The 22,041-nt window shown below is 52.6% G+C and overlaps 1 protein-coding gene across 6 annotated transcripts in view; it reads left to right on the top strand.

The window, feature by feature from the left end:
* The window catches only part of ELF4 (E74 like ETS transcription factor 4), a 46,906-nt gene that overhangs the window by 543 nt on the left and 24,322 nt on the right, over window positions 1-22,041 (top strand). For 3 of the 6 annotated variants that reach the window (XM_029240373.1, XM_029240372.1, XM_029240371.1), the window contains exon 1: window positions 6,699-6,946. The exons of 1 other annotated variant lie outside the window; for it this stretch is intronic. The gene's annotated coding sequence lies outside the window, so the exon portion shown is untranslated. Of the gene's footprint in view, window positions 1-6,697; window positions 6,947-7,069; window positions 7,235-22,041 lie in introns of those variants that run through there. 2 more of the 6 variants (XM_029240366.1, XM_029240367.1) reach the window with 2 other exon arrangements.

Raw genomic sequence — 22,041 nt, 5'->3', positions numbered from 1 at the left:
TCCTCTCCGGGGATGGCGCTCTTGACCCGCGGGCAGCAGAATGGAAAGTTTGAATCGCTTCTCCAGCGTTAGGGGTGGGTTTCCCTGAGCAGCCACTCTCCAGCCTGGCTCCCTTGAGACCAAGGATGCATCTCTTGCAAAGGGACAGGCTGTGGCCGGCGTTGGGGTGCAGTCTGGGACCAGGGCTCGTGCTAGATGAGGGGTAGGGGCTCAGCTTTGGGCTAGGTGTAGGGCGATGGTTAGGGATTCCATGCTTGTCAACCCGGTCTTCAGCAACTATGTAAAAAACAAAAAGCGAAGAGGCCCATCTGGGGCTCAAACTTGCAACCTTGGCCTCGGTTGATAGAGCTTTGTGCCCTACCTCCGTGCAGGCCCTGAGCTCTAGTAGTCATGATGCAGCTGACCTTCCCATGTTGGTTCATGGTTATGTGGTGGCTGGTTAGTTAACATATTGAGTGTATCAGGGCACAAAAATAACCTGTGGCCAGACACCTTTAAGCTGAAAGAAAAAAGTTGTTGGGGGCTCCAGCCTCACCCTTTCCAGAAGCTCCAGTGGCTGGCTCTTTCCATGATACAACTTTACATATAACTATATGGATAGAGTGTGTCTCCCTTATCGGTGCCAAGATATAAAAGCTATGCCCTGTACTAGGGTTCTGGGTGCCTCTTCTCCTCCGTCAATCAGTCCAGCTCCTCTGCTTTCAGGATGTCCAAAGCCATCTGAGAAAGTTATCTAAGGATTTTCCATAAAGGAGAGGAAAGGGGGGAAAAAAAACCAAAGGATCCTAAACGTTCCCAGGTTTCACTGTGTGCCAGGAGAAATACCGTCTGTCTCCCGCCCAGACCTCAGAGCCCGGGCCTCCTTCCTACAGGGCGGTGCCCAGCTATTCCTGGAAACCCCCTCCTTTCTACCAACCCCTTCCCCAAAGTGTCTCCTCCCAGAGCACGACCTAGGAAAAGGATCGTATTGTCAAAGTTTGATGTCCCCCGTCCCCTTTTTCTGTCCCCAACCTGACCTGCCGCAGTCCTCAGCCTGCCCCCTCCCTTGATGCCCACATGCTGGCTTCTCCTCCCGGAGCAGGGCCTGAGCTGTGGCCTCTCCCTGCAGCCTGGCCCCGCGCCCCACTAGGTGACTGGGAGAGGATCTGATATACTAATTTGTGTTAATGTGATAATGGGCACTAATGGGGTCACGTGCTAACCATGGCCTCACTGCCTCAACCCCAAGTCGAGGTTGCAGGCTGACTAATCTCCACAGCCGGCTTGGGGGGCGGGGAGTGGGAGGAACCCAAGCCTGGGGACAATCCCAGGGTGCTGGTGCCTTCGAGCTGCTGCCTCGGTTTCAGTTTCATCCTTGGCTGACACTTTCCTCTGACGAGTGGAATTGCTTTGGTTTTCCTCCAACCCCTCTCCCCTCCGCGGCTGTCCCCCCCCCCACTTAGACTGCTAGCTTCCCTCAGCCAGCCCTTCACTTCGTGAGGGGAGAGATGGGAAGATAATTTGGCAGCGATGAGGAAAAAATGTACACGTAGACACCCTCAGACGCACAGGCTCACATACCACACTGCCTTGCAGACACACACATGCACACGCCCTCCACAAACACACACGCATGCACGAGGGGACTTGACACTCACATCCAAGAGTCGAGCCCGTGTGTGTGTGTGTGTGTGTGTGTGTGTGTGTATGTGTGTGTGTGTATGCACACACTGGCCACGGTTACACCCTCGCTCACATCTGAGGGACACACACGGAGTCACACATAGGCAGGCTAGGCCCTCCAGAGACCCATCCCACACACAGACCCACACACACACTCACACACTGTCACACACACACCAGCAGCGGCAGCCCAGTTGGATGGCTTCCTCAAAAGAGGGCTGGAAAGTTTGTTTGCTGCCAGCGAAGGGGCCTAGACATTCCGTGAAATGACTCATACTGCACCTTTATAGACATTAAATGTTGTATTTTTCTGGATTCAACAACAACAACAACCACCACCCTCCCCCCCCCTCCCGTCATGGGGGCACGGTAGGGGAAGTGAGGTGTGCTGCCTCACGGGCCTCTGTCTAGCGCCCGCCTCAGGCTTGTCCTTGCCTCCCTGTGGGATGGGGCAATCCTGAAAGGGCAGAGTCCTTTACCTCCCGGTACAAAGCTCAGCCTGGAACCGCCCCTTGGCAGGATGTGAAGTGGGTGAAGTCGGGAGCCAAGTCTCCCTCACAGCCCCTCCCCATTATCCCACCGCATCCCCAGTCCCGAGGACCTGCAGTCAGGCCCAGTGCCCCCACTTGGTGTTCCAAAATGAGCCCTTCGTCTTCTCTCCATCCATTCAAGCGCCCTTCCCCAGCTCTCCTGGGTTTGTCCTTACTGCCCTCTCCCGCACAACTCCAGGAGGCGCCATTCGCCGTATAGAACACGAGCACCCCATACAACGTGACTGGAGCCCCCTTCTCTCTCCTGAGCCTCTTCTCCATCTGAGGAGGTACCGCCCAGCTCAGTGGCTACTTGTGTCCCTGTAGCCCAGCACACTCGTGTTTCCTGCAGCCTTGAGGGGAGGCACCTCTGGAGTGTCATTTGGAATCCCCGCAGGGCTGAGGGGCACAGCGAGGCTGCCCACCACACCAGATGGGTGCTGGGCCAGCAGATGTCGGGGGTTGAGGGGTTAACTCTAGTTCCACTGGACAGTGGCCCAAAAACTCTGGATGCTGTGCTGCGTCTGATAGGTGCCCCAGAGCAGGCGCCTGCTCTCGGCTCTTCTCCAAGGGACTTTTCCAGGCTGAGCCTAGGCCCCAAGATCGGGGCTAGGGACCAGTGGGATTAGAGCCTCCAGAGGGCTTGCCCTCATTTACTGAACTCTGCCTGAGCCAATTCTTCCTTATTTTTTGCAAATGAACCACAGGATTGGGTCCCTCCCCCTACACCCACCCTCCAAATCTCCCGCCAACCCAGAGGCACTGAATCTGTTTCCCAAATACAGTATTAGGCCGGCTCCCCTGGCAGTGCGTGCAGTGGAGACAGCACCTCCCCGCAGCCGCTGAGCCCAGGGTGGACACGCAGGGCACTCACTCAGGGCCCGTGGCACCTTCTATATCTGGCTGGCATCTCCCTCCAGGCAGGCCCCTGAGCTGCTGTCTGGCCCCTCCAAAAAGTGAAACCCAGCGCTCCTCTGAAATTTTGTAGGGGCTCTGAGGATGCCAGGTCGTGTCCCAGTAAAGGCCTGGAGGAGAAATGTAAAGCTCTCCATTTGAATGAAAGCAGGGGTGGGTGAGGGGTGGGGACCAAGCGGCTTTCCAAGAGCCCCAGCCAAGGAAGGTGGCTGGCCAGATGAAAGTCATAATCTGGGAAGTTGCTCCCAACTACATTCTCCCACCAGCATGCCTGTGCTTTGGCCTGGGCACCCCACCTCCGTCACCCCCCAGTATGTGCCAGACAGTAGATCTGCTCGTCTCCCGGGAAGGAGCACACTGGTATAACCTATCCCAAGGAATTCTTCTATCTTGCAGCTACTCAACAATCTTTTCAGAACAAAAACTCCTTATGATGCCCAGCCACAGCCTGGGACTGAGAGGTTTCCGTCCGTCATTTGCATCTATCTAGGGTCTCGTCATGTCAACCCAATAGAGGCAAATCTGGAGTTGTTGAACATATCAACAGAGGAATTGATTGCGGGCTGTAGGGAAAGGATTAGAGGGGACATCTCAGCTTTACAGGTGGGAGGATTCCTTTTAAACCATAACTTCTCTCCTGACTTTTGAATATGCTTCTCATTCTGAAAGTCTGATTGATAGGCGACTTTTCTAGCATGTGTCTGTGGTGGAAAGTAAGGGCCATGGCCACAGAGGCTGTGGCACTGTGGTATTTTGTTCTGGCCACAGGTTTGAATAGAATTTGTTGAGGCTCAGGGGTTAAGGGAGGGAGGAAGCAACCAGCCACCTTGTTTCCAGAGAACCTGGGGTAATTTGCAGGAGAACATAGGCTAGCAGGCACTGCTGCAAAGAGGGGACAAAGAGGAGCTGAGAAAGTGGCCAAGGTGGAAAGGCAAGTTGAGTGCAGAAGTGGGGAGGTGGCCCTACACAGGCTCTGGGCAGCCAGGAGGCCCCTCCTCTTCCAGGAGGACCCCAGTTCTGAGGCCCGAGAGGACAGAGTTGGGGTTGGAGAGTGTGGGGGGGAAACAGGGCTGGAAGGAGAGAGGCTGAGAGCCGGATGGCGCAGCCTGGGCATTCACGAGCAACTCGAGAAGGGGAATTCCTGCCAAGTCAGGGAATGAGCCATTGGCAGAGACATCATGCCTGTCGTCAGGAGTGGTGATCTCAGCCGGCTGGCCCCACCTGGCTGGGGCTCACCCAACGGGTAAGTGGAAGAGCGGGGAGCCAGGTGGGGAAGGGCTGGGCAGCAGCAAGGTCATCGGGAAGGGCAGCCCGGCTGACCTGGAGCCGTGGAGTCAGGAAGGTCATTCAGGTGGCCTATGGCTCCCTAAGGCGAGGGCAACACCAGGTTTTCATCGAGGGGGTGGGGTTTGCTTTGGCTGCAACTCCCAGATCATGGGGCTGCGGTTAGTTCCGAGTGGCTGCGGAAGGTGGGAACTTATGGGATTCCCACAAGCCATGGGCTCCAGGTCACTGGCAGGCAACAGGGCCTGTCACCGTAAGCTGGTGGGCCCGGTGCTGTCCTCTCTCCCTGCCCGTCCCAAGAGGAAGGCCTCTCCTCTGGCACTTCCATGCCTTGAGGCTTCAACCTTGGTTTAAACCACAAACATTCATAGGAGGCATCCACCATTCGTCCTCAGCAGCTTCCGGCCCTGGCAGACTTTCTCCTGATAGCTGGGTTGAGGGAAAACGAGATGAGACAGAGATGGTGCTGAAGAAGGCTAACGTTTATTGAGGGCTTACTAAGCACCAGGCACTGCCACAGACACAGGCTATCTCATGCAAGCCTCACCACAGCCTTGGTAGGCAGATTCTTATTATCCTCAATTTAAAAATAAGGATAGTGAGGCTCCGAGAGTTTAAGCGACTTGCCCAAAGACACACAGCCGCTAAATGGTGCAGCTGGAATAGGAACCCAGGTCTGTCTGATGTTAGAGACCACTGAACTCTCAGCAAAATGGGAAAGTGTGTGTGTGTGTGTGTGTGTGTGTGTGTGAGTTTGTGTGTGTGTGTGTGTGAAGGTCAAGTAAAGGGGGCTTAGGGATGACTGGAACCTACCACAATTTTGAGAGGGGAGCCTCCCTGGCAAGAGAACAACAGAAAATTGTTGTGTCTCCTGATCCAGAATCCCCTGGGGAAAGTGTGCCCATTTACAAGAGAAAAAAACTGGAAATTTGCTCTCGGCACTTAACTCAGGGACTTAACTTTAGGTGGCCAAGAGGTCTCAAGGTGCCCCCGTGCCCCAGTCCAGCCCCTAGGTCTTCCCCCGGAAACCTGTAATCTGCAGCTACCTTCACCACCATCATCCACCACCACTTCTGCTCCCCAGTCCTGTGCCAGGGACTCTCTTTTCCCAAGGCTGGGGAAGCAGACAGATGCTGGTGGCTGAGCAGGTCCCTGAACCTCAGGACCTTGGCCCACCCCCACCCCCCAGAGAGCCCTCCTCCCATGGGGCCCTTTCCGCTTTGCTGCTTTCTGCCCGGGTGGTAGATGCCGGGCTGAGGCCTGGCTAGGCCCCTCCTCCAGACCATACAGAGCCATAAGAAGTGAGAATTCCCAGCCAACTCCCTCCTAGAACCTCCTAGCTGTGGGACGGAGGAGGGTGCGGGCTGGTAGGATGCTGGGGCAGGTCAAAGTAGAGGGTAAGGGGGAGGCAGAATGGGAGACTGGGGTTCAAGTAGATGCCTCAAGCAGAGCAGCCTGGCTCTGGACAGAAAGGGGCATGAGCTTTTTCCCAGCACCCCAACTCTGGCTACCCTTGCACCTGCTGCACCAGCCCCTCTCCCCCCAGTCCTTCTCCGGATTCATATCCTCCTGGCCTCCCCCACCCGGAGCCCTAAGCTCGACTTCCCTAAGAAATCCCCAAAACTCTCCAGTCGCGCCAAGCGCACGAGCATTTGGCCAGGGATTCCGCGGCATCTGGCATATCGTTCCCGAATTGTATCCTCTGGGCATCTCCTGGCCTCACCCACCCGCTCGGCCCGCCCTCACGCCAGGTCCTCCACACAGCAGGCGCTCAGTAATAATCTGGAGCGCAGGGCTGGGGCCAAAGGCGTCAAGCGAGTGGAGCGCGCAGGCCAAGAGGGCCGGACATAGCCATCCAGAGTCCCCCGGGAATGGAGCGGCTTTCTCTACGAGGCATTGTGTAGGGGCTTCCCGGACGGAGCTGCGGGCCCCGGAACGCGCCAGGTGGGGGGGTGGGGCGCTGGGAGCGCGAAGTGGGCTCCGCGGGAGTCCTGCTCTCGCGGTTCCCCGGGGGCGAGCGAGCCGGGAGGGGAAGGAGAGGCCGCGCGGGCCCCTGGCACGGCTCCCCCTGCCGTGCTGGCGACCGCGGCGGGCCGGGGGTGGAGGGGCGCTGTTTCCACCAAGACGCCCCCCCCCCCCCCCCCCCCCCCCCCCCCCCCCCCCCGCCCGCCCGCCCGTGGTCCCTCCCGTCGGTCCCTCCCTCCGGCTCTTCCCTCCCTCCCGCCCTGCCTCCTTCGCGCCCGCCCCAGCCGCCGCCTGCGGGGACGTGTGTGTCTCTAGTGCAATTTCCCCTTTCGCTCGGTTGTCTGATTGCAGGTCTCCGCTGGCTCGCGCCCCCTCCCCGGGCGCCCCCGCCGCCCCCTCCCTCGGCCTGACCCTCCCCGGCGTCCACCCGGCTCCCCCCGCACTCCACCCCACCCCCCGGAGTCGTTTTATCAGGGGCGCCGCCGTCTCACCTGGTATTTGCATCTCGCCCTCCAACTTGCCATTGGCGGCGCGACGTGTGGGAGAGCCCTGCGCCTCGCCCGCCCGGACCAGCCTGCCCCGGCGCCGAGGTGAGTCACGGGCGCGGGGCCGCGGGGGCAGGCGGGCAGGGAGGAGAGGAGGGAGGGAGGGAGGGAGGGGGACGGTGGCCCCGGCGGGCGCGGGGACCGACCGGGCGCCGCGCTCAACTTCCACTTCTCCTTTCGCCGGCGCCGAGGTATCGGCGCCACTCGCCCGGCCCGGCTTCCGAGGGGAGAAAGCGGGCTGGCCGGGCTGGGGACCCGCGTCTCGGCCCTCAGAGCGGGGAGGGGACCGCGGCGATCGACCCCGGCCCCGCTACCGAGCCCCTTCGGCGGCAGGTACGTCGATGGCGCCGGTTTTCTGAGCCTTCGGGGACCTCAGAAAGTTTGCCTGAGGGCGGGATAGGGGACGCCTGGGCCCCGGAGCGTAGGGGCTTGGGGCCCAGGGAAGGGTGGGAGAGCGGCGGCGTGTTGAGTCCCGCCCTTGCCTCGCCCCACCGCGTGTGCGTTGTGGAACCCGGACCACGGATCCTGGGTTAGAAGCTGAGTCGATTTCCCGAGTCGGGGTGGGGGCCGGTTTGCCCTCTCCCCAGGCAGCCCGGGGTCCGTGACTGGGCCTATCGTGACAGCCCGCCCCAACAGCTCGGTGCCCGAGGGCAGGAGGTTGGGCCTCACTGGCGGGGCTGCTAGATTGATCTGGCGGCCTCTAGGGCTTCTGGGACCAGGCGCCTTAGGGTAACACACACACACACTCTCTTTCTCTCCCTCTCTCCACACACACACACACACACACACACACACACGCACACGCGCGCGCGCGCGCACACACACACCTATGAACCTATGACTTGGATAACTGGGTCGCCAAAATAGAGACCTCTCTCGTCAGCGGCCGGAGTTTCCGTGTGAGCCGGCCGCCAGCCTTCCCGCTCCCGTGTTCCCGCTCTCCCGGGCTCTCCCGCCTCTCTGTTCCCTCCTCTGCTGCCGGCACGGGGACTCAGCAGCCGCGCAGCGCGGGGTCCCCTGCTGACAGCGCCTTGCTTTTGGAGACTGCTGAGGCGGCGACTTTATGGATTCCCGGTCCCTCCGTCGCACCCGAAGTCTGCCGCCCTTCCCTCACTACACGGCCTTCCTGACCAGAGTCACCTCCTGACCCCATTGGCTCCGCGCCTCGGCCAGGTTCTCCCCGGCTGCCCACCCCCCACACGCCAGCCATGGGATTTGATGGCCGTTTGATTCCTGCCCCTCATCCTTCTGCCCGAGATACAGGCCTGTCTGGTCCTGCAGCTTCTTATGGTTAATGTTTGGCGGTTCATTGTGGCTAATCATTTTAATTAGCTCTTAAAGTGGGGAGGATCAGTTAACCTTGAACTTCTCGATTTTGGCCTGGTGGGGCCTCATATGGGAGGAGTGCTGGGGAGGTAGGAGCGGAAGTGAGGTCACCACCCCAGGGCCAGAGCCACCACTGCTTGGCCCCAACAGCTGGTGGGCACACCCATCAGGGACTCACCCACTGCGAGCTGACCCCTGGCCTGAGTGCCAGGTTGGAGGGGGGAGGTGAAGGGATCAGATCTAACTCTCTCCTCTGGGGAGACAGGACACTTTGGCACTGAAAATGCTCAGGGTCACGTTTGCACGGCAAGAATGCAGATTCCTCCTCGCGGTTAGTTATGTAGGGTTTTACCGATTATAAGGCACTTTCTCAGCCATTAATTCAGTAGACCCACAGCAGTAACAGATAACGGGGAGCTATCTTGAGTTAAGTGGAGGAATTAACTATCCTGGAGGACTTCCTATCCTGGCCGGTGTGGGGAAGAGGCTGCCTTGCAAGTGGCTGTCTCTGGGTTCAAAGCCTGGGAGGTGTGAGTTGCAGGGGTGGGGGTCGTTGAGCAGGCTCCACGTTGCCACCCTCACCCAGCCTCTAGCTGTGAGCCGAAGGAGTGGCTTGTTTGCAACTATGTCTGGCATTCCTCCCACTGCTGCACTGTTTGCTCGGTGGTTGCTCAGGAACTGGCGCCCACCCCTGGACAAACTGGAGGCCTGAAAGCAGCCCTCCCCCTGCCTTGAGCTAAGTGGTGGGACAGCAGCTTCTGTCTCCTCTGTCCTATATGGGAATCTAAAAACGAGGGTGCTGTGGTCCGTCATTCAGGGGCCTGATTAATAGGATGTCCAAAATATCCCTAGCCTGCAAAATTCAGGGCCTCCCTGAGAGGCCCAGCCAGACGCAGGCTGAGGGGGTTGCTTTCCCAGGAAAAGCTCTGCACCGAAGTTTGGCCTTGGTCCTTGCGAGCCTCACCCCTCACCCCTCAACTTTTTCATTTTCCCTCCCATCCCTGGAGCCAGACTGTCTGGGTTTATATCCCAGCTCTGTTATTTACTAACTGTGTGATCCCAGTCAATTGTGTGCCTCAGTTTCCTCATTTGTCAAATCAGACCTACCTCCTAAAGTTTTGCTAAGGATGAAATACATCGGTACACATAAGCTCCTTATTAGAACAGTGCACGGCACATGGTAAGCGCAAGCGAGCCTTACGATATTGTCTTACACGGTGCCTAAAACTCAGATTCAACTCAGCGAACATTTGCTGAGAACCAGTCCCAGTACTAGGCATCAGCGAAGGGGCAGTGAGGGAAATACAGAGGTGAAGAAGACACCGCCTGTCTTCCGGGACTGTGTGTACCTTCTGGCATGGGCCAGAGTCAGGGTGGGGAGTGTGGGAGGGGGCCAGAGAGGGTGGCTAGGTCACCTATATAAATAACCAAAATTTGAAGCCGGGCTCGAATCCCTAATTCAAAGCCAGTGTGGGGAGCCAGGTACCTCAGACTTGGAGGCTTCTCCTTGTCTGGGGACACTGGCTGGGCTCTGGTCAGGACGCCACCCCTGGACAGAGGCCTGCCCTGGGATTTGGGTGAATGAGAGGGAGGGGGAGACCCAATTCCTGTGTGGGCTGCAGGTGGCAAGCATTCAGTGGTGTGATTTGTTGGTTTGCAGGACAGGACGGCGTTACTTAGGGCCACCCCCAGACTCCCCTCTAGCCCCTCTGCCTGCCATGCCCCCAGCACCTCCCGGAGGTCCCCCACCAAGCTTGGAAGGGCCTTGGGCAGCCTTCTCCCCTCAAGCTTGGGCCTGACCCCAACGCAGGCTTGCTTCTCTCTCCAGGATTTCTAAGCTGCAAAGAGGTTTCTGGATTCACTGCCAATTTATTCCCTTTGTGGTTCTCAGACTGAAAACTAGTTCTGCAGGGGAGAGAGGAAACTCATCCGAGGTACCCAGAATCCCATGGGCGCTTTCCTAGGGGTCAGGGGCTTTTCTCATCAACACCAACCTGCCTGCAAATCTCTGGCCGCTGAGTCTTGCGTGGCCTGTAATAGCAGCCGCACCGCTAATGCCCTATAGCTCGGACCCCAGCGCTGGTTGCCAAGGAACTGCTGGTCGGGGTGCTTATGATGGTTCTGACCTCATAGGGGCTGCTGAGTTTCAATTTAAAGGATATTTATTAACACCTACTGTGTGCCCAACCTGTGCTAGGTGCTGTAGGGGAGACGAGTGAAGGGGGTGGGGTGGGAGAGATGACTAAGACACTGATACAAGCAGAGGCGAGGCCAGCGGCTGGTCAGGTGCTAATTGTGCTCCTTGGAGCAGGGGCCAGAGGCGGCCGGGGCTCTGAGGTCAGCAGCAGTTGGAGGAGGGAGGGAAGGCTTTGTGAGGGCCTCGGCTCTGAGCTAGACCTTGAAGGGGGCAGGGTGGTGCGGGGGAGATTGGGCTAGGCAGAAAAGGGAGAGAAGACGCCTTTCTCTCTCTTTCCTGGCCACAGGCTGACCTTCAAAGCCTCTATAATTGTTTGGCAAATGCATGTCACATAAAAGACCAGGTCAGCCAGTGTGGGTGGCTCGGTGCAAACCCCAGTCTCCATCCTGGGAGATGCAAAGTGGGGAGCCCAGCGCCCCCAGGACGGATTGATAAAACACAAAGGTTGGCCAGGCTTTCCCGCCCCACAAGCTGAGGGGATTTCATGTTGATCTCCCGCCTCCCCCGTCCCCTCCACCGCCCATGCAGAGGCCCTGGAGGGGAGAGGGGAAAAAGAGAGGCAGAGGGCACCAAAGGGACAGGAAAACTGCCCCGCCACAGGTGTTACTGCAGGCACGGGCTGGTTGAGTCCCATCTTTTCCCAGGGTCCTGGGATTGCTCTGGAAGCCCAGAGGTTCAGGTAGAGGATAGAGATTTTCATTTTCTCAGCCAGCCGAGAACTAAAATGTCCCACATGTTTCTGTCCAGACCCCCTGGGGAAGGGCGAGGACTAGCCATGTATTTGTTCTGGGACTTCTGCATCTCCCATGCCTGGATGTGGAGGGGGACTTGGTCCTTGTTGGATTTAATTGGATAAAAACACCTGGACACACACATACCGCCCCCGCCATGCATCAGTTTTCCTCTCTCACTGCCCTCTTGCCCTGCACCCTCCCCAGCACATTGCAAAACCACAGAGACACACCAGAGTGCCCTGACTTTTTGGCCCGGGAAATTTGTGTCCTAACGTGAGTTACTTGGCAAAGAGACCCCACCCAGCCTTCTCCCAGGGTGATGAGGAGGGTCAAGCAGGGAGGGGTGTTTCATGCAGGAGGATCTGTGAGGGAAAGTGCCAGAACATTTCTCAGCCAGACCAACAAGAAGCAAGAGGTTAAACAGCCTGCCCAGATTGAGGAAACTTTGCCCTAGGTTCCCATCTTCTCGAGGGACCCCCTTCTTGTCCCAGTGCTGGTACTTTCCACTTCTCACTCCACCTGCCCTTCCCGAAGCTCCCTTCCTCTTCCAGTCTAACTCAGTATTCTTCTCGAGCACGGTATTATCCGGAGGAGGAAGAGCACAGGCTCTCTGCGTTCATATCCCAGACCTATCACTTACTGGATTTGTGACTGTGGACTAGTCACATAACCACTCTGAGTCTCAGAACCCACTTCCCAGGGTTTGAGTGAGGATTAAATGAGATAATGCCTGTAAAGCACTCAGCATGGTGCCTGCCACATGGTAACCACCCAGTAAGTGTTAGCTGCTATTATTCTGTGGCTCTTACTGTTATTGTTGATGTTGTTCTTATCATTTCCTCCTCCCACACCTTTGACTTTGCCAGGCTCCAGGGATCAACTGCTTCTCTGGCAGTGCTGGCAGGGCACACAATGCCCATTCATAAAACCAACAGGGAGATTTTCCACATCTTTCTGCTAACTTTTTGTTAACTCTGCTGTCACACAGGATAAGGAAGGGATGTGGAAGAAGATTGTGTGTGTGTGTGTGCGCGTGTTAAAATCTTTCTGAGTGGCAGGCAGTGCCATCTTTATCTCTTCACCACTTCATCTCAAGGTTCGTTCTCTGTAGGAATACGAGTGAGCTAGTTCCTTTGAGAGAAGACCTCATGTTCCATCCCTGGCAAGTATTTAGCAATCATCAGTTTGTTGTTATTACCCTACTGAGTGTAGAATTCTGGGAGCCGACCGGCCAACCACTGCTCACTTTCTGCCTCCTTTCGCTCATGCCCAGAGGCCTTGGGTTGGAGCTGGGACACTGCCTTTGCCCAGAAGAGTTCCTGGGGGGCTGGGGGCCACTCCCGTTCCAAAGGCCTCCCAGAAAGTAACTTGGAGGTTCCATCTGCTAGCAAGTGGATTTTGTTTGCTTGAGAAGCCTGTGACCACCCACAAGGGCAGGAGGCCCTGGACCACCCTTGGACCACCCCTGAGCCACTTCACTCAGTCCCTTGGTCCCCACCCGTAGGCCTTGGGGGATGTGATGGGATGGGGGATGGGAGAGTGGGCAATTAGTCTTAACCTCCCCAAATTCCTGATGACCTGATAACAAGGAGGTACTTAAGACATAGATTTAGGAGATAATCTGTCTTTTTCCCATAATGCCCCCAGAGGATAAGAGAGGCTAGTTCAGCTCTGCTGATTCTGTGAGAATCCATGCACAGAAAACACCTGTCTCATTAGGTGACCACTTTCTTGGCGCCACCCTGATCCTAAAAAAAAAAAAAAAAAAAACACAGCAGGCCCAGGCCCCTGCTCTGAAGAATCTAAACCCAATTCTGGAGCTCTAGTAATACACATGCACTTAGCCTCACAGCGGGCGGGAGCTGAAGTGCCAGCCAGCCTGTGGCACTTAAGGTTTGTAGATTAGGTGATGGTGGGTTCGAGGAGGGCTTACCTAGAGGAAGATCATTCTTCTCCCTCCTTAACTTAATTGGGGAAGGTCTCCTGGAAGTGAGAGGGCAGATGGCCTTTCAAAAGAGGAAAGAGAGCGCATTGGCTGTGCTCTAGGGGCCTTCCAGCCTCGGTGGGACAATAACATCGGCAGGCGGCAGGAGCAGGAGCAAAAGATAAAACAACAAAACACATTCGAATCAGCACACTCAGTACGTTCCAGGGTTCAGAATTTGTCTCCACTGGTGGCATCAAGGAATGTGTTTTCTAGGAGAGCATGCGTGTTCTTGCCTCTTGTCTTCACTGCTCTCGTATAGTGATACTATTGCATAGTTAAATTACGCAGTAATATTACTTTTGCTAAAATTACAGAGTAAATGCTGCTGTTGTTATTTTACCCAACCTGGGGACCTTTTTCTTTCTTTTTATTGAACAGTTTTATTGAGGCAATATTGACATACAATAAACTGCACATATTTAAAGCGTACGATTTGATAATATTCGACATATGTATACACTCGTGAAACTAGTCACCCCCAAAAGTTTCCTTGTGCCCCTTGGCGATCCCTCCTTCTCATCCTGAACAACCACTTATCTGCTTTCTGTGACTATCAGTTAGTAATCATTTTTTAATTGAAATGTACAAATCTTCATTGACTTATGATGAGGTTACATCCTGATAAACCCGTCGGAAGTTGAAACTATCTTACGCTGAAAATACATCAATTACACCTAACCTGCTGAGCACCATAGCTTAGCCTAGCCTACCTTCTTAAACATGCTCAGAACACTTACATTAGCCTACAGTTGGGCAAAATCATCTAACGCAAAGCTTATTTCATGATAAAGTGTTGAATATCTCATGTAATTTATTGAATAATGTACTGAAAGTGAAAAACAGAATGGTTGTCTGCGTACAGAATGGTTGTAAGTCTATCGGTTGTTTACCCTCGTGAATGCGTGGCTGACTGGGCGATGTGGTGGCTGCCACTGCCACTGCCCAGCATCACATATCGCTAGCCCGGGAAAAGATCAAAGTTCAGAATTTGAAGTACAGTTTCAACTGAATATGTATCGTTTTCGCACCGTCGTGAAGTTGAAAAATCATAAGTTGAACCATCATTAAGTTGGGGACCGTCTGTATTTGACATATAACATTGTGTAAAGTTAAGGTGTACACCATGGTAATTTGATATGTTTCTATGTTGTAATGTGGTTGCCATTGTAGTGATAATTAGCACCTCTATCATGTTGCATAATTATCCTTTCTATTTAGTGATTGGAATAATTAAGTTCTAGTCTCTTAGCAAGTTTGATGGTTGTTAATACAATATTGCTGTCTACATTCCCTACACTGTGCATTAGAGTTCTAGGGCTTATTCACTACTCAGTGTAATAGTTTGCATTTTCTAGAGTTTTATGTACGTGGAATCATATAGGATGTACTCTCTCCTTGTATGGCTTCTTTCATTCAGCATATTTATTTTAAGATCCATCCATGTTGTTTTCTATATCAGTATTTCACTCCCTTTTATTGCTAAGTAGAATTCTGTTGAATGGATATACCATATATTGTTGATCTATTCATCGCTTGGTGGACATCTGGTGGTTTTGATTTTTTCTACTTTTTGGCTATTACAAAAAAAGCTGCAGTGAGCATCTTTGTACAAATCTTTCTATAGCTATATGTGTCTTTTTCTATTGGTCAAATACCTAGGAGTGGAATGGCTGGATCATTCAGTAGTTGTAGGTTCAACTTTTTAAGAAGCCATCAATCTGTTTTCCAAAGTCATTGTACCATTTTACATTCCCACCAGCTGTGTATTAGAGTTTCAGTTGCTCCACATCCTTGTCAACACTTGGTGTGGGCAGTCTTCAAATTTTACCCATTCTAATGGGTGTGCAGTTGTATCTCACTGTAGTTTTAATTTGTATTGCCCTAATGACTGATGAATTGAACATCTTTTCATGTACTTATTTGTCACCAATATATCTACTTTGGTGAGGTGTCTGTTCAAATCTTTGGCCCATTTTTAAGTTGACTTGTTTGTTTTCTTGTAGTTGAGTTTTGAGAAATCTTTATATATTCTAGATATAAGACCTTTATCAGATACATGCTTTGCAAAGATTTTGTCTGAGTATGTGCCTTGTCTTTTCATTCTCTTCATAGTGTCTTTTTTTGGGGGGGGTTAAATTTTTTATTGAAGACAAAAAATAGCCACATAAAATCCTTGCCATTTAGTGATTAGAATGAGCTAGAAGAATTTTTTTAAGTTATTATTAATGTAGGCATGCCTTCAGAGTCATAGTGTCTTTTTTTTTTTAGAATATTACTACTACATTTATTTACTTGTTTGTTTGTTTATTTTTAGCTGCATTGGGTGTTCATTGCTGTGGGCTTTCTCTAGTTGCAATGAGCGGGGGCTACTCTCTGTTGTGGTGCGTGAGCTTCTCATTGTGGTAGCTTCTCTTGTTGCGGAGCACGGGCTCTAGGCACACAGGCTTCAGTAGTTGTGGCACGTGGGCTCAGTAGCTGTGGCACATGGGCTCTAGAGCACAGGCTCAGGAGTTGTGGCACACGGGCTTAGTTGCTCCGCGGCATGTGGGATCTTCCCAGACCAGGGCTCAAACCCGTGTCCCCTGCATTGGCAGGTGGATTCTTAACCACTGCGCCACCAGGGAAGTCCCATAGTGTCTCTTGAAGAGCAGAAGTTTTCAATTTCTTTGAAGTCTAACCAATCAGTTTTTACTTTTATGGATCATGCTCTTGGTGTTGTATCTTAGAATGCTTCACCTAGCCTCAGGCCACAGATATTTTTGTCTTATGGTTTCTTTTAGAAGTTTTGAAGTTTTAGGTTTTACATTTGGTCTTCGATCAATTTCGAGTTAATTTTTCTCTATGCTGAGTGGTACAAATCCAAATTCATTTTTTTCTTTTTACATATGGATATCCAGTTATTCCAGCACCACTTGTTGAAAAAGTTATCGTTAGTCTGTTACAGTTGTCCTTATATATAGGTTTATTTCTGGACTCTATATTCAGTTCTGTTGATTGATCTATTTGTTTATCTTTATGCTAATACCAATTGTTTTGATTACTGTAGCTTTATAATCATTCTTAAAATCAGGTAGTATTAGCCCTCCAACTTTGTTCTTTATCAAAGTTGTTCTTGCCTATTTTAAGTCGTTTGCAACTCCATGTAAATTTTAGAATCAGATTGTCAGTATCATTTTTTAATTGACATATAGTTGATTTACAATATCATATAAGTTTCAGGTGTACAACACAGTGATTCACAATTTTTAAAGGTTATACTCTATTTAGAGTTATTATAAAATGTTGGCTATATTCCCTGTGCTTTACAATATATCCTTATGGCTTATTTATAATATCTTTTTTTAATACTTGCATTTATTCTATTTACATTAACTGTTATAGCAGATATGTTTGGCTGTGCTTTTGTGATCTTATTTTATAATCATGGATGACCTTAATGTTACTGTCATTTTAGAAGATGCTTAATCTCTTCACTGATATTCTTTTTTTTTTTTTTTAATTTATTTTTGGCCGTGTTGGGTCTTCGCTGCTGTGCATGGGCTTTCTCTAGTTGCGGCGAGCGGGGGCTACTCTTCATTGCAGTATGCAGGCTTATCATTGCAGTGGCTTCTCTTGTTGTGGAGCACAGGCTCTAGGTGCGTGGGCTCAGTAGTTGTGGCCCATGGGCTTAGTTGCTCTGCGGCATGTGGGATCTTCCCGGACCAGGGCTCGAACCTGTGTCCCCTGCATCGGCAGGCGGACTCTCAACCACTGCGCCACCAGGGAAGCCCTATAACCTATTTTTGGTGCAGGGTTCCATCATTATCTGCTCCATACATCATTTTCTAGACGACAGTCATATCCCTTTTCAACCTGTCTATCTAGCCAACAAAAGACCTCTTTAAAAAAAAAAAGTTATCCTCACACCGCATTCTCTTGAACCACTTTAGCTCTTATAACTGATCCAGCATCATGAAGTCTTTCCCAAGGGTCCAGTGATCAGACCAGCACCCAATATTCACCAGGTAGAAACACTGTGGTTTTGTACAAAGAGAGAATGCTTTGATGATGACCTGATTGATCGCCATCCGCCTTCTTGATGCTGTTTGGAATACATGACTCTAGCTGGTAGGTGTTTTCCTTAGTAGAGGCCTGGAGCAAGAGAAGACTAGTAATGTTTGAGCCTGGAGACCTTTGCCCCCTAATTCTATCCCTATCCCCACCCCTAGACTGTAGCCCTCAGATCTATCAGGATTCGGGGTCTCTTTTCTAGAGCTCTCACTTGGGCTGAGAATTTACACGGACTTAGTTCATGAATGCCCAGACCTGTGTTTGTTAGAGTCAGGAGAAGATTAAATAGACCTTGATCCCATGGATTTTACCACCTGTTGGGGAAATAAGACATACACATGAAATAAAGAGCAATTCAAGATTGCGTGGGATTAAGAGATCTTGTGGTCAAATTTAAGGGCTATGGGAGTTTAGAAGGGGGCTCCTCCATTGGTGTGGACTCTCGTTATCAGGGCACAACCAGCTCCATGGATCTGGGGAACTTGGTTGGGACCTTGCTAGATGGGCACTATTTGATTAACCAAAACAGAGCAGCAAGGGCCTGGCAGGCCTGAGAAACTCGGTGAATGAGCCTGGAATGTTCCCTCAGGGGACCATAAGGAGACCACTGGGCTTGAAGCCCAGGCTTGAGTTGGGAAATCATGGGAAACAAGGCTGAGTAGGTAGGGTGGGGTCAGACTGTGAAAGACCTTTGGAAAGCAAGCAGATGAGTTTGGACTGTAAAGCTCTGCCGAGTACGGCTGGTGTGGCCACAGCCATAGATGTACATGTGTGCCCTGGAGTAGGGGCAGGCGCCAGCTCAGAGGCTAGGGGAGGAGCTAGGCAGAGGCAGGGCCATGACTGGAACTTACTCTTCCTCATGCCCAGTCAAGTGGGCTTTCTGCTGCACCAGGCCTGGCTAGCTTTTCAAAGACTTTCACATCCCCTCTATACAGCTTCCCAACAGAGACCACAGGCATGGGGAGTAGATGGGGAAGGCCGGCTCACTCCAGGGCTAATGGTGTCAGCAAGAAACACTCCCTTGCTCACTGGCACCCCTATTAACCCCGGAGCCACTCCTTAGGTTAAAGCAGGGTAGCTCCGGATGGCCTTTTAAAATGAAAATGTGCTGAGGAGAGAGGTGACACATTAACCCAGTATCACCCATTAACACATTAACACTAAATGGTTTATGATTTTTCTGAGTGGTGGGAAGTTATTTCTGGGGAGGTGGGGTGGCCTGCGGAGCCCTGACTGCTACTAGGGTCAGTAAGCTTGTGAGAAGCTCTGAGTAGCATGAAATCTCTGGTGGAGGGGGGCGGGGGAAGCCCGAGGCTGTGAGAGCCATGTGACATGGCATGCCTGTGGTTACATAGCCCATTAATGGCAAAATTGCCTGAGCAGAGTTTTTCCAAACTTTCCCACCCAAGCGCCCCAAACTATTGAATTGTATCTTAGAGACCTAGAAAGACACAGCTGTATAAAATTTCTTTGAAGTATGGCATTTTATCTGTAGTGTGAATGCCGCGGTCTACTGCCTGAGCATATTTTAATTGATTTCTCAGTGAACAAAATGGAAGCCCTTGGAAGATGAGCAGGTTTGGACTGTGGCTTTGATTCCTGCTCTGGGGATTGGTCAGCTTTAGCAAGCAAGCCCTGTCCCTGTGGGACCCGCCTAGGAACAGGTCAGAACATGAATTTTCAAGGTTTTAGCCCAAAGTGCTGGAAGGGAAGTCCATCACCTCCTGCATGTTTATTTGCCCACCGTCCCCATTCCTGTCCCCTTCCTTAGTTCAAACTCATTTGATGGAAAAATCTAAGCTGTTGTGCTCTGAGGGGAAGTCATCGGACTTGCTCAGTGGTTGGCCCTGGCCTCATCGTAGCCTTTGGGTGGGTGACCAGATCCCAAGGTGAGATGGAGACAGCGTGGGACCCAGGAAGCTCTGAGGTCTGGGCTCTGAAGGCTGTGCCCACGAATTCCCCAGCCTTCCCTCCTCCACCACACTCAGTCTGCAGCCCCTCATTCCGCCCCACCTGTAGCGTGAAGTGTTTACAGTACTCTGCAGTTAAAAAAAAACAACAACCAACTGTCTGTACACTCAGAGCCTTCCAGCCTACTGCTGCGCCCCCAGCCCCCTGCTCACCTCTTGGTGGCTGAGAACAGAAGAGCCGTCGAGGCTCTCCAGGCCAAAGTTAGCCTCCTCAGCAGCCCGAGCGCCTCATTTCTGTCCCCAGAGCCTGCAGATAGAGACAGTGACAATGTAGAAAGAGGGCATACCCTCCCCCAGCTTGTACAAGGTAGAATATTCAGCTCTCACTCCGGCAGGCAGCAAGCCCTCATCCACAGCCCCTGCCTGCGAGGGGTGTAGGGGTGCCTGCCTGGAGTGACGAAACCACAGCAGGTAGGGCCCTGGGCAGGCTGGCTGTGCCGGGCGGGGCAGGGCAGCGACTGGGTGAGGCCCAGATTCCCCAGGCTGATAAGGCAGCCTGTAAACACCCAGCAAGGGGAGGGGGCAGAGGGCAGGCAACCACATGGCAAGAGAAGGGGGAAACCGGAGCCCAGGCCTAGCTGCAGGAAGTGGGGCTTGATGTGGAAACATCCTGTCCAGTGGGGACTAGACTGGTGGCCATCAGCAGTCATTCCCTCCACCACGGAGGCAAGCTCAGCACGCGGTGGGGCTGCCTAGGGGCCAGGCCAAGAACCTGGTTCCTGACATCTCCAAAGGACATGATCAATGGGTCTCTATTATGGGTTATTCTACCACCTAGCACTGCTGGTGGGCAGGGGCGGTGCGGGGGAGCGAAATCAGGACCAGCTACCCCCCCCCATAGAGAAACTCAGCAGTGGAATCCTCTGAAAGCATCTGACTCTCATGGGAAAGTCCTGGTCGTCACTCTGCATGAGGAGCATCAGTTGGAACACCTAATCGTGTCCAGGCCCCCTGCAGCACTCCAAGAAGAACCCCTTATCCAACATGCCAGTCTCTTCCATCCTGCGGGGCTTTATAATTAGAACTGCAGACGGTCAGAGCTGGTGGAGCCTTTTGCAAAGGATCACCAGACTCATCCACTTCACTTAACAGATGGGGCCGCTGGGTCTCAGAGATGGGCAGGGACTTGGCCACGCTCATGGAGACCTAAGTTGAAGCCCCAGCTCTAGAGCATTTTCTACTCCTACCCTGTTGCTCTAGATCCAGCCGCCAACCCTCGTGCATAGGGCTGCCTTGCACACTTGCTGAACCTCAGCAGTTATGCTTGTTCAGGGTTATGGGGAGGCTGATGGGAGGAGGGAGCTTCAGAATCAGAAATCCGAAGACCTGGAGTCTGGCCTGAGCTGTTCTATGAACTTGCGTGTGGCCTTGAGTGAGCCCTCTCTGGGCCACTTTTTTTTTTTTTAATAACAGCTTTATTAGATATAATTATAATTCAATACCATACAATTCACCTAATTAAAGTATACAATTCAATGCCTTTTTGTATACCCACAGAGTTGTATGTCCTTCACCACAACCCATTTTAGAATATTTTTATCGCCCCATAAAGAAACTCTATACCCATTAGCAGTCACTCCCCGTTTTCCCCCAACCTCCGAGCCTCAATTTTGAAGAGACACTTGCTATAGGAGTGTTTTGAAGGGAAAAAACCCCAGCAATGTTGTTTAGGCAGATGGGCTAACCCAGCTTACCGGGAACTTAGATACAAATAGACCCTACCACAGAGAAGAATGGGGTGGGCCCAGCGATAGGCCCCTGGCCACAGACCTGGCACCTATGAGGTGTTCAGGGCTGACTTTCCATAAATATTTGAAAAAACATGTGAACCAACACCCTGAGATAAGAACCCAGACTTAAATTATGTGTAAGGCGAGAGCAAGTGTATATTTATGGGGCAGGGACCATGCCTAAGCCACTCCAGGTCTGAAGCCAGCAACACTCTGGAAGCAGTAGTCTCCTGAGGTACAGGAATAGAGTCAGCCTCCTTCATCAACAGAGCCGGAAGCCTTGTACTCCACAATACCTCTCCTCCACAGCTGGCCACAGGGGCTCAACTAGTCACCATTTCGGTGCATCTTTGCCCAGAAAGTTACGTTTCACCTATCAGATGGAGCTTTGAGGCATCTGGGACACAGGCCTGGGAAGCTTTTGTTGAAGGACATCGTAGGGGCTCCGAGCCTTCAACGTTGGGTGTTGTGAGCAAGCTCGGAGCTAGGAATCTGAGCAGGTGGTCGCCAGCATGGAGCAGTGGGAAAAAGCACAGACTTTGAGGTCACACAGGCCTGGGTTTGAGTTCTGCCTCCATTCTTGACAGGCAGTGTGACCTTGGTCCTGTTACCTCATCTTTTCTAAGCCTCATTTCTCCTGCTTGTAAAATGGAACTATTAAACCAGGATTATTACCAAAAGAGATGTAACTGAAAACAAAGTTCAAAGAGCGTACTAGTTGGAAATAAACCTGGGTTCAAACCCGGGCTCTGCCACTGACTAGCTACTTTGTTTGCGTTGCTGTAAGAATGAAAGGAGATAGCCCTACAGCAAGTGACTGGCGCGACACCAGCCCCGCGGCTTGTACCCAATAAATGTAAATCCGTGCCATCTTCCCTATGCTCCACCCTGTCACCCTGTAATTTTTACTGTTCGGTCCCCTTCCCCAGAAGCAGAGGAAACAGGCTGGCGTGATATCAGAAGGCACAAAAGAAAATCTTGCCCACTTTAAATGAGTACCCACGCCACTCTGCCCCTCCTGCAACATGCCCACAGCTGAGGCCACAGTGGCGACACCCGCCATCCCGGGTCCAGCACTAGCTCAGATCGGTGCCAACCCCGCAAGCGCTTGCCCTGAGCTGGCACCGGTCTCAAGTGCTTCCACCC

The sequence above is a fragment of the Monodon monoceros genome, unplaced genomic scaffold (genome assembly GCF_005190385.1).
Source record: "Monodon monoceros isolate NGI ecotype Baffin Bay Population unplaced genomic scaffold, NGI_Narwhal_1 Super_Scaffold_22, whole genome shotgun sequence".
NCBI lineage: Eukaryota > Metazoa > Chordata > Mammalia > Artiodactyla > Monodontidae > Monodon > Monodon monoceros.
This window is presented reverse-complemented; position numbering and strand designations above follow the sequence as displayed.